General features: G+C 39.0%; 1 pseudogene; it reads right to left on the bottom strand.

Annotated features, from left to right (window-relative positions):
* Nucleotides 1-5,279: 5,279 nt before the first annotated feature.
* LOC123784393 (ribose-phosphate pyrophosphokinase 2 pseudogene) lies at nucleotides 5,280-6,043 on the bottom strand (annotated as a pseudogene).
* Between the last annotated feature and the right edge of the window lie 2,734 nt (nucleotides 6,044-8,777).

Raw genomic sequence — 8,777 nt, 5'->3', positions numbered from 1 at the left:
TTCATGTAGCAAACTGTTTACAACAGTCTGTTTTATGTTGATAACAACTTGAGTTGAACACATTCTAAAACTCTACATTTTTATTCCTTTATGTTTTTGATGTCATATTTTATGTATTGTGTGTATCTTTTAACTAATTATTGTAGTTATAGTTTTACTAATTTTGTCTTTAACCTTCTTAATAGCTTTATATGTCATTAAACCACTACCTTTACTATATATTTACTTTTTACCAGTATGATTTATGTTTTCATATATTTTCTTGTTACTAATTAAAACCCTTTGTTTTCATTTTAAAGAGGTTCTTTTAGTATTTCTCATAAGACTGGTTTAGTGGTGATGAACTTCCATGCGTGCTTGTCTAGAAAACTTTATCTCTCCTTCAATTCTAAATGATAATTTTGCTGAGCAAGTATTCTTGGTTGGAACTTTTTCATCTCAGTGCTTTGACTATATCATGCCACTTTCTTCTGTCCTGCAGAATTTCTGCTGAAAAATCTGATAGTCTTTTGGGAGTTACATTGTAACTAATGCATTGTTTTTCTCTCACTGCTTTTAAGATTCTCTCTTTAACTTTTGACATTTTAATTATAATGTATCATGGTGTAGATTTCTTTGGGTTCATCTTATTTGGAACTTCCTGTACTTCCTGGAGTGTTTGTTTCCTCCCCCAGGCTGGAGAAGTTTTCAGCCATTATTTCTTCAAATAAATTTTCTGTCTCTTTTACTTTTCCTTCTGGGACCCTGATAATGTGAATGTTATTCTGCTTGATGTTGATCCCCTAAGTCCCTTAAGCTATCATTATTATTTTTTTTTAAAGATTATTTATTTATTTGACAGAGAGAGAGACAGCCAGCAAAAGAGGGAACACAAGCAGAGGGAGTGTGAGAGGAAGAAACAGGCTCTCAGCAGAGCAGGGAGCCCAACGCAGGGCTTGATCCCAGGACTTAACGGCTGAGCCATCCAGGCGCCCCCTATCATTGCTTTTTAAAATTATTTTTTTCTCTCGTCTTTCAGATTACTGATCCTTTCTTCTGCTTCATCTAATGTCTTGTTGAATCTCTCTTGAGTATTTTTCAATTCAGTTATTATATTCTTCAGCTCTGTGAGTTCTGTTTGATATGTTCTTATATTTTATCTTTTTGTTGAAGTTCTCACTGTGTTTACCCATTCTTCTTCCAAGTTTGGTAAGCATCTTTATGACTGTTACTTTGAACTCTTTATTAGGTGGATTACTTATCCATATTTCATTAAGGCTTTTTCCTGAGTTTTTACCTTATTCTTTTGTTTAGAACATATTTCTCTGTTTCTTCATTTTACTTGACTCTTTTTTATGTTTTTTTCTATGTATTAGGTGAAATAGCTACTTTTCCCAGTCTTTTAGGAGTGCACTCCTATAGAACATGAACCTTATTATTTAACCTTGCCATAACTTTTGGTTGTTTCTTGAACCTTTGTCATTGTCTAAGCAGCCTGCTTTATTTTTAATAGCTTCAGTTGTTGAGGATATGCCGGCATCTAGTTTCAGGCCAATTGAAAGCCAGACCCTTAGGCAGCAGCTTTTAAAGTATGTAATATATACAATCCTGTGGGACTGCCATTGTAGATCCTGCTGGCTTCTAGATTAGGAGATCAAGTGCTGTCCCCTTTGCAACCATTGCAAAAATTGGGCTCCAGAGGAGTGTATAAGCCCCTTTCTGGGAGGTACAGATGGGCTGTAGTAAGGCAGAGGGAGAGGGTAAAGATGATGTCCCCTGGTCTACATTCCCTGAGAGTACCTCTCTAACCTCAAGGAAAACTTGAAGCTTAGCTCTCAGTCTGAAGCTCCAGGACAAGTAAATAGACCTCTTTCAGAGAAAGTCTGGGAGTGTGTTTCAGTCTCCTGGCTGTGCAGCACTCTAGGGGTAGTAGCCTGCCAAGAATGTCTCCATGATTGTTATAGTCCCATGGGACCCAGGACCTCAAGATCTCTTGGCCACCAGAATCAGGTGATCAAAGAGCATCTCCTCTATGGCAATCTCAAATCCTAGGGTACCAGATGTAAAAACTAGGACACCACACACAAATAAGAGCTCCCTTCCAAGAGATATTAGTGCTCGAAATGTGGTAGAGGGAGAACATAAAGATAGTGCCTGCCTTATCTAGGTCTCTTGAAAGTTTTATAGTCAACTCTTAGATATGTATTTGAAGCCTATTTTTTAGGCTGCAGCTATGATGATGAGCTTATATGTATTTTTTCAGAGAGACTCAGCTCCTGGTTTATTGCTTCTTGCTGTGCCCTGAGGGCAGTAGCTCTTTGCAAACTCTTACTCTGTTGGTTATAGTCTTGTGGGATGCACAAACATAAGGCCTGCTGGCCTTCAGAGCCAGGTGATGAAGAGGTGTTCTCTGGCAGCAAAATCAAGATGCCAAACAGGAGTATAAGCTCCTTCCTGGGATACTGGCAAGCTGGTGTGAGGCAGAGGGAGAGTACAAAGGCTGCATCCATTGGCCTCGTTCTCTGAGAATACCTATGTAGGCTTCTAGGAGTATGCCAGACCAGGAGCCTCCTCATCAGGCCAATGCTCCTGGGGAGGCAAAATGTGTCTCCTCCTCAGAAAGTTGGGGTGTTTCAGTTACTGATCTATACAGTGCCCCAGGAGTGGTAGTCTGCCAAGAACTGTCTCTGATTGTTACGGTCCCTTGGGACTCAAGAATGCAAGCCCTTGTAGCTTCCAGAGCCAAGTGCTCAAGAGGCATCTCCTGGGGTGCCTCTCTAAAAACTGGGGTACAAGATGTGAAAATTACTAGGACACTAGATATACGTAAAAGTTCCCCTCTAGGAGACACTGGCACTGTGGATCATGGCAGAGGGAGAGCACAGGTGCAGCATGCACCTGCCAGCCTTAGCAAGGCAGAGGGCAAGTGCAGGGATGCCGCACGTCTGCCACTTTTAGTGAGGCAGGGGAGAGCACAGGGATAGCATGTGCCCACTGGCTATAGCAAAGTAGAGGGAGAGTGCAAAAATGGTGCCCTCCAGTGTCTCCACCCTTGTAGAGAATCCCAACAGGTCTCTGCCCTTCCAGTTGATGCTTTAAGATTAGCAAATGTGGGAATGCAAGTTGGTACAACCACTCTGGAAAACAGTGTGGAGGTCCCTTGAAAAGTTAAAAATTGAGCTACCCTATGATCCAGCCATTGCACTACTGGGTATTTACCCCAAAGATACAGACGTAGTGAAGAGAAGGGCCATATGCACCCCAATATTCATAGCAGCTTTGTCCACAATAACTAAATCATGGAAGGAGCCGAGATGCCCTTCAACAGATGACTGGATTAAGAAGTTGTGGTCCATATATACAATGGAATATTACTCAGCTATCAAAAAGAACGATTTCTCAACATTTGCTGCAACATGGATGGCACTGGAGGAGATAATGCTAAGTGAAATAAGCCAAGCAGAGAAAGACAATTATCATATGATTTCTCTCATCTATGGAACATAAGAACTAGGAAGATCGGTAGGAGAAGAAAGGGATAAAGAAAGGGGGGTAATCAGAAGGGGGAATGAAGCATGAGAGACTATGGACTCTGAGAAACAAACTGAGGGCTTCAGAGGGGAGGGGGATGGGGGAATGGGATAGCCTGGTGATGGGTGGTGGGGAGGGCACGTATTGCATGGTGCACTGGGTGTTATACGCAACTAATGAATCATGGAACTTTACATCAAAAACCAGGGATGTACTGTATGGTGACTATCATAATAAAAAAAACATTGAAAAGGAAAAAAAAAAAAGATTAGCAAATGACTCTCCTTCACGTATAGTCTGGATACTTTCCAAACTGCTGCCTTTGTACTGGGCCCTGGGTTAAGTGAGTCTCTAGATGAGTCCTTCAAGGGCAGTCTCTCAGTTTGCTACAGACCCCCAGGTCTTGTGAATGCAAGCCTTGTTGCTTTTCAAAGGAAGATATTTTGAGGGCTTGTCTCTCAGATGCAGGTCTTAAGAGTGGGAGTGCTTGATGTAGGTTACAAACCTTCATTCTTCTGGCAGAAGCTCGATTTGTGAGATCCCTCCCAATTATGGGTTCATATGCCAGGGGCACTAAATTTTTGGCAAGACCATGTCTTAGCCTCTCCTATCTACCTTTTCTCATTTGATGTGAAGCAACTGTTCAGCTAGTTTTCAGGTCTTTCTCAGAGGGAATTGTTCAACATGTATTTGTGGATTCAGTGTGTCCATGGGAAGGAATGAGTTCAGGGTCTTTCTGTACCATCATCTTCTATTTCAAAGGATTTTCTAAACAATTACATCGCCTGTGAATAAAGACAGTTTTCCTTCCTCCTTTCTAATCCGATGGCTTTTATTTCTCCTTCTTCCCTAATTGCCATGACTAGAAACTCTAGTACAATATTGAATAGAAGAGGTAGGAGTGAACATCCTTGTCTTGTCCCTAATTTGGGGTATAGCATTCAATTGCCATAATTAAGTATGATGTTAGTTGGATTTTTCATAGATTATCAGGTCAAGGAAGTTTCCTTATATGTTTTCTGCAAGTTTTTATTAGCAGTAGAAAGTCATGTATTCTGATGATTTTTCTGCATGTATTGAGTTGAACATATACTTTGTCTTTTTTAGTTTGTTAATATGATATATTACATTGATTGGTTTTTCATATGTTAAGCTGATCCTTCATTTCTTGGATGAATCCTTCTTAATCATAGTGTGTTATCCTTTTTATATAGTGACAGATATTTTTTCCTAAAATTTAATTAGAATTTTACAAATCCATATTAATGGAGGATATTGGGTAGTTTTATTTTCTTGCAATGTCTTTGTTTTTCTTTTTTTAAAGAAAGAAATAGCATGGATTTGTTGAAATGTTTTGGTACAGTGTTGGACCATCTTAAAACCCTATATTCTAAACCAATACAAGCACTGCAAATAATATATACCTGAATCTAGTTAACATCTAAAAAGGAAAATTGTAATATGACTCTCTGTAAGTTGATTAATCTTATTTAAGTTGGAGGATGAGCAGTTTTGGTATATTTGTATTTCTCTGGCTCCTCTTTTTGGTGGATATGTGAGTGCAGCTCCATTCAGCAGAGTTGACTGGGACCAATATATTTGGTGCTTCACTTAAATATTCTCATACAAGCAGCAAGGGATACACAAGTTCTGGGATTGCACTGCTTCTAAGCCTGCCTTCATCATCTTTTTTAAAACTGAAACCGTCAAATAGTTAAGGTCTACATTGCCTCTGTGTATGGCCAAGTCTATTCTAATTAGTTTATATATCAGAAATACTTGAAAATAAAAAGTGAGGTTAAATGATAGAAACAGTCTATCACATGGGTAAGAATAGCATCAACTTTGGTGGCTCCTGAGAGTAGCTTGTCAGCAATATGGCGGATGGTGCTACACGTGTCAGCCATGTCCTCCACGAGGACAGCCATGCGGTCCTTCACATGGCCACCAGATCCATCTGGTCCACTTCATTTGCTTTCTGACTCTCTTTGTGAATCAAGGCATTCAACTGTCTGCAATTGATGTGACCCTTTTAGCTCCCCTGGCATCAGGTAAATGATAATACAGGTACTCCATTCGGCAATGTTCTCCTGAATCCACTGCAGGACTTCAGGCTTCGTGGACAAATTATCTGCTGGAATCTCAAAGAATCCCTGGATTTGAGAGGCATGCAGGTCCACAGTGATGATGTGATCTGCCCCAGCAAGAGCAGAGTGGCCACAAATTTCACAGAAATCGGAGCACGACTCTTGTCCTTTTATCTTGTCAAGGGTATGAAAAACGGGATCACAGCAGTCACCCTAGATGATGATGCGATTTTGTAGGTGTTGATCAGTTCCATCAGGTTGTTGTCGATACCTCCACAATCACTCTGGATGTTCTAGACATCTTCGCTGTTCCTGCTTTCACTGATTTCATCGTTGGTCTCCTGGTTGCTGAACTTCTTAGTGACCACCTTGCCCAGCTCCAGGCCCAGCCAGTTGGCCATGTGCTGGGACAGGTCCTGGTGCAAGCTGCCGCTGAAGAGCATGATGTCGGGCGTGGCAGAGTGGTGGGGGCACTGGAGCCTGCCACGCAAGCAGGAAAACACGGCTGTCCCTGACTGGTTTCAGTGTCATGGTGATTCTGGCATTACAGAATTATTTGTGAATTATTTATGTCTTTTTAGTTTTTTGGAAGCATATGTGTAGAATTGGTATTATTTTTTCCTTGAATTTTGGGAGAAATGATCTGTCAAACTATTTGTACCTGGATTTTTTTTAGTAGTTGTATCTTTCAAGGAATTTGTCCATTTCATGTAAGTTGCTGAATTTATTGCAGTAAATATGTTCACAATGTTCCCTTACTATCTTTTAAATATTTATAGAATCTATAGTTCTGTTACTTCCCTCATTCCTGAGTTTGGTAACTAGTGTCACCTCTCTTTTATTTTTTTTCTAGTAGTCTGACTAGAATGTATGTTAATTTTATTGATGTTATTAACCACTTTTTGGTTTCATTGTTTTTTAAAAAAAAATTTCTGATTTCTAGATAATTTATGCTCTGATATTTATTTTCTTTCTTCTTTCTACTTTGGAAGCTGATGTCATTGACTTGAGGTGATTCTTATTTTCCAGTGTAAGTATTAAGTGCTTAAAATTTCTCTCTAAGTACTGTTTTTTAGTGGCATTCTGCATGTTTTGATATGTTATATTTGTTTTATAGGGCTGTTGTACCAAAGTGTTATAAACTGGGTGGCTTCAAACAATAGAAATTTTATTCTCTCACAGTTCTAGAGGCCAGAAGTCCTGAATCAAGGTGTCAGCAGGACCATGCTCCCTCTGGGACTCTCGGTATAACTGTCCTTTCCCCTTCCTGGCTTTTCATGGTGGTGGTAATCCTTGGTGTACCTGGGCTTGAAGGTGCATTGTACTGATCTGTGTGTCTGTCATCGTGTGATGTTCTTTCTGTGTATGTCTCCTCTTCTTGTAAGGGCACCAGTCATGTTAGATTAGGGCTCGCCTTATCCAGTATTACCTCTTCTTGAGTTAACCAATTATACCTGTAATGACTCTATTTCAAATAAGGTCACATACATTTTGAGATCCTGGGGGTTTAGAACTTGAACATAATTTGGGGGGATGCAATTTAACCCATAATAATTGTGTTTGTATTTTCATTCTGTTCGAAATATATTCTAATTTCTCTTTCTACTCAATTTTTTTAGACCCATGGATTATTTAAAAGTATTTCTTAGTGTTTAAATATTAGAATTTTTCAATGTAATTTTTTGTATGTTGATGATAAATTCTTGTTGCTTTTATATGTCCGAAAAAATATTTTGACTTCATTTTTTCAAAGATGTTTCCTCTAAGTATAGAATTCTACAGTTTTTTAAAAAAATATTTTATATAATTATTTGAAAGAGAGAGAGCATAAGCAGGGGTGGGGAGAGGCAGAGGGAGAAGCAGACTCCCTGCTGAGCAGGGGGCTTAATCCCAGGACCCTGGGGTCATGACCTGAGCCGAGGGAGTCGCTTAACCAACTGAGCCACCCAGGCGCCTATACAGTTGTCTTTTTTTTTTTTTTTGACCTTTTTTTCCCAACTAGAAATCTGCTGTCATTTTTCACATCTTCTTTTCTGTATATTACATGTTTGTTTTTAGGGGGCTGCTTTTAAGACTTTGTCTTTATCACTGATCTTTCGCAATTTTATTATGATATTCCCTGGTGTGGTTTTGTTTGTTTGTTTGTTTTTAAAAGATTTTATTTATTTATCTGAGAGACAGAGAGAGAGCATACAAATGTGGGGGGCGGGTGGCAGAGGGAGAGGAAGAAGCAGATTCCCTGCTTGGTGGCGAGCCGACACGGGCTCCTTCCCAGGACTCTGAGATCATGACCTGAGCTGAAGGCAGACACTTAACCTACTGAGTCACCCCGGTGCCCCTCTTTGTTGTGCTTAGAGTTCACTGAGTTCTTTGGACTAGAGATTTATAGTTCTCATCACATTTGGAAAGTTTTGGAGGTTATTTCTTCAAATATTTTTTGCTTTCCCTCCTCGTTCTTTTCTCCATGGAAGACTCCAAGTACACATATCTTGGGTTGAAGTTGTTTCACAGTTCACAGTGATGCTATATATTCATTTTTTTGAGGGGGAGAGGTTGTTTCGTTTTTCTATCCATGTTTCATTTTGGATAGTTTCTGTTATTTCCTCTTTAAGTTCACTACTCTTTTTCTCCTGTGGTGTCTAATTAACATTAATCATATTCAGAGATTTTTTACCTTGAACAATGTAGTTTTTATCTTTAAAGTTTGGCTTGGGTTTTAAAAAAAAATCTTCCATGTCTTAACTTTTGGACATGTGGAATATATTTATAGTAACATTTCTAATGTACTTTTCTGCTAATTCTAACACCTGTAGTAGCTCTGGTTCAGTTTATATTGATTGGTTTGTTTTCTCATTATGAGTCATGTTTCCCTGGTTTTTGAATGTGTGATCTATATTTTTTGTTTTATGGAGGTATTATTAACTTATACTATACATATTTAAGATATCCAGTGTGATTTGATATATGTATATACTCTGAAATGATTACTGTAATCAAGCTAATATATCCATCACCTCATAGAGTTACTCCCCTTTTTGGATAAGAAATCATAGCAAATTTGAAATATACAATACATTAAACTAACTATAGTCTCCATGCTGTACATTAGATTTCCAGGACTTATTCATGTTATAGCTGAGAGTTTGTACCCTTTGACCAACATTTCCCCATATCCCCCAC

The sequence above is a fragment of the Ursus americanus genome, chromosome 4 (assembly GCF_024610735.1).
Source record: "Ursus americanus isolate L20-20 chromosome 4, mUrsAme1.1.p, whole genome shotgun sequence".
Classification (NCBI taxonomy): Eukaryota; Metazoa; Chordata; class Mammalia; order Carnivora; family Ursidae; genus Ursus; species Ursus americanus.
Note: the sequence above shows the minus strand (reverse complement) of the source record. Positions and strands in the feature narration are given on the sequence as shown.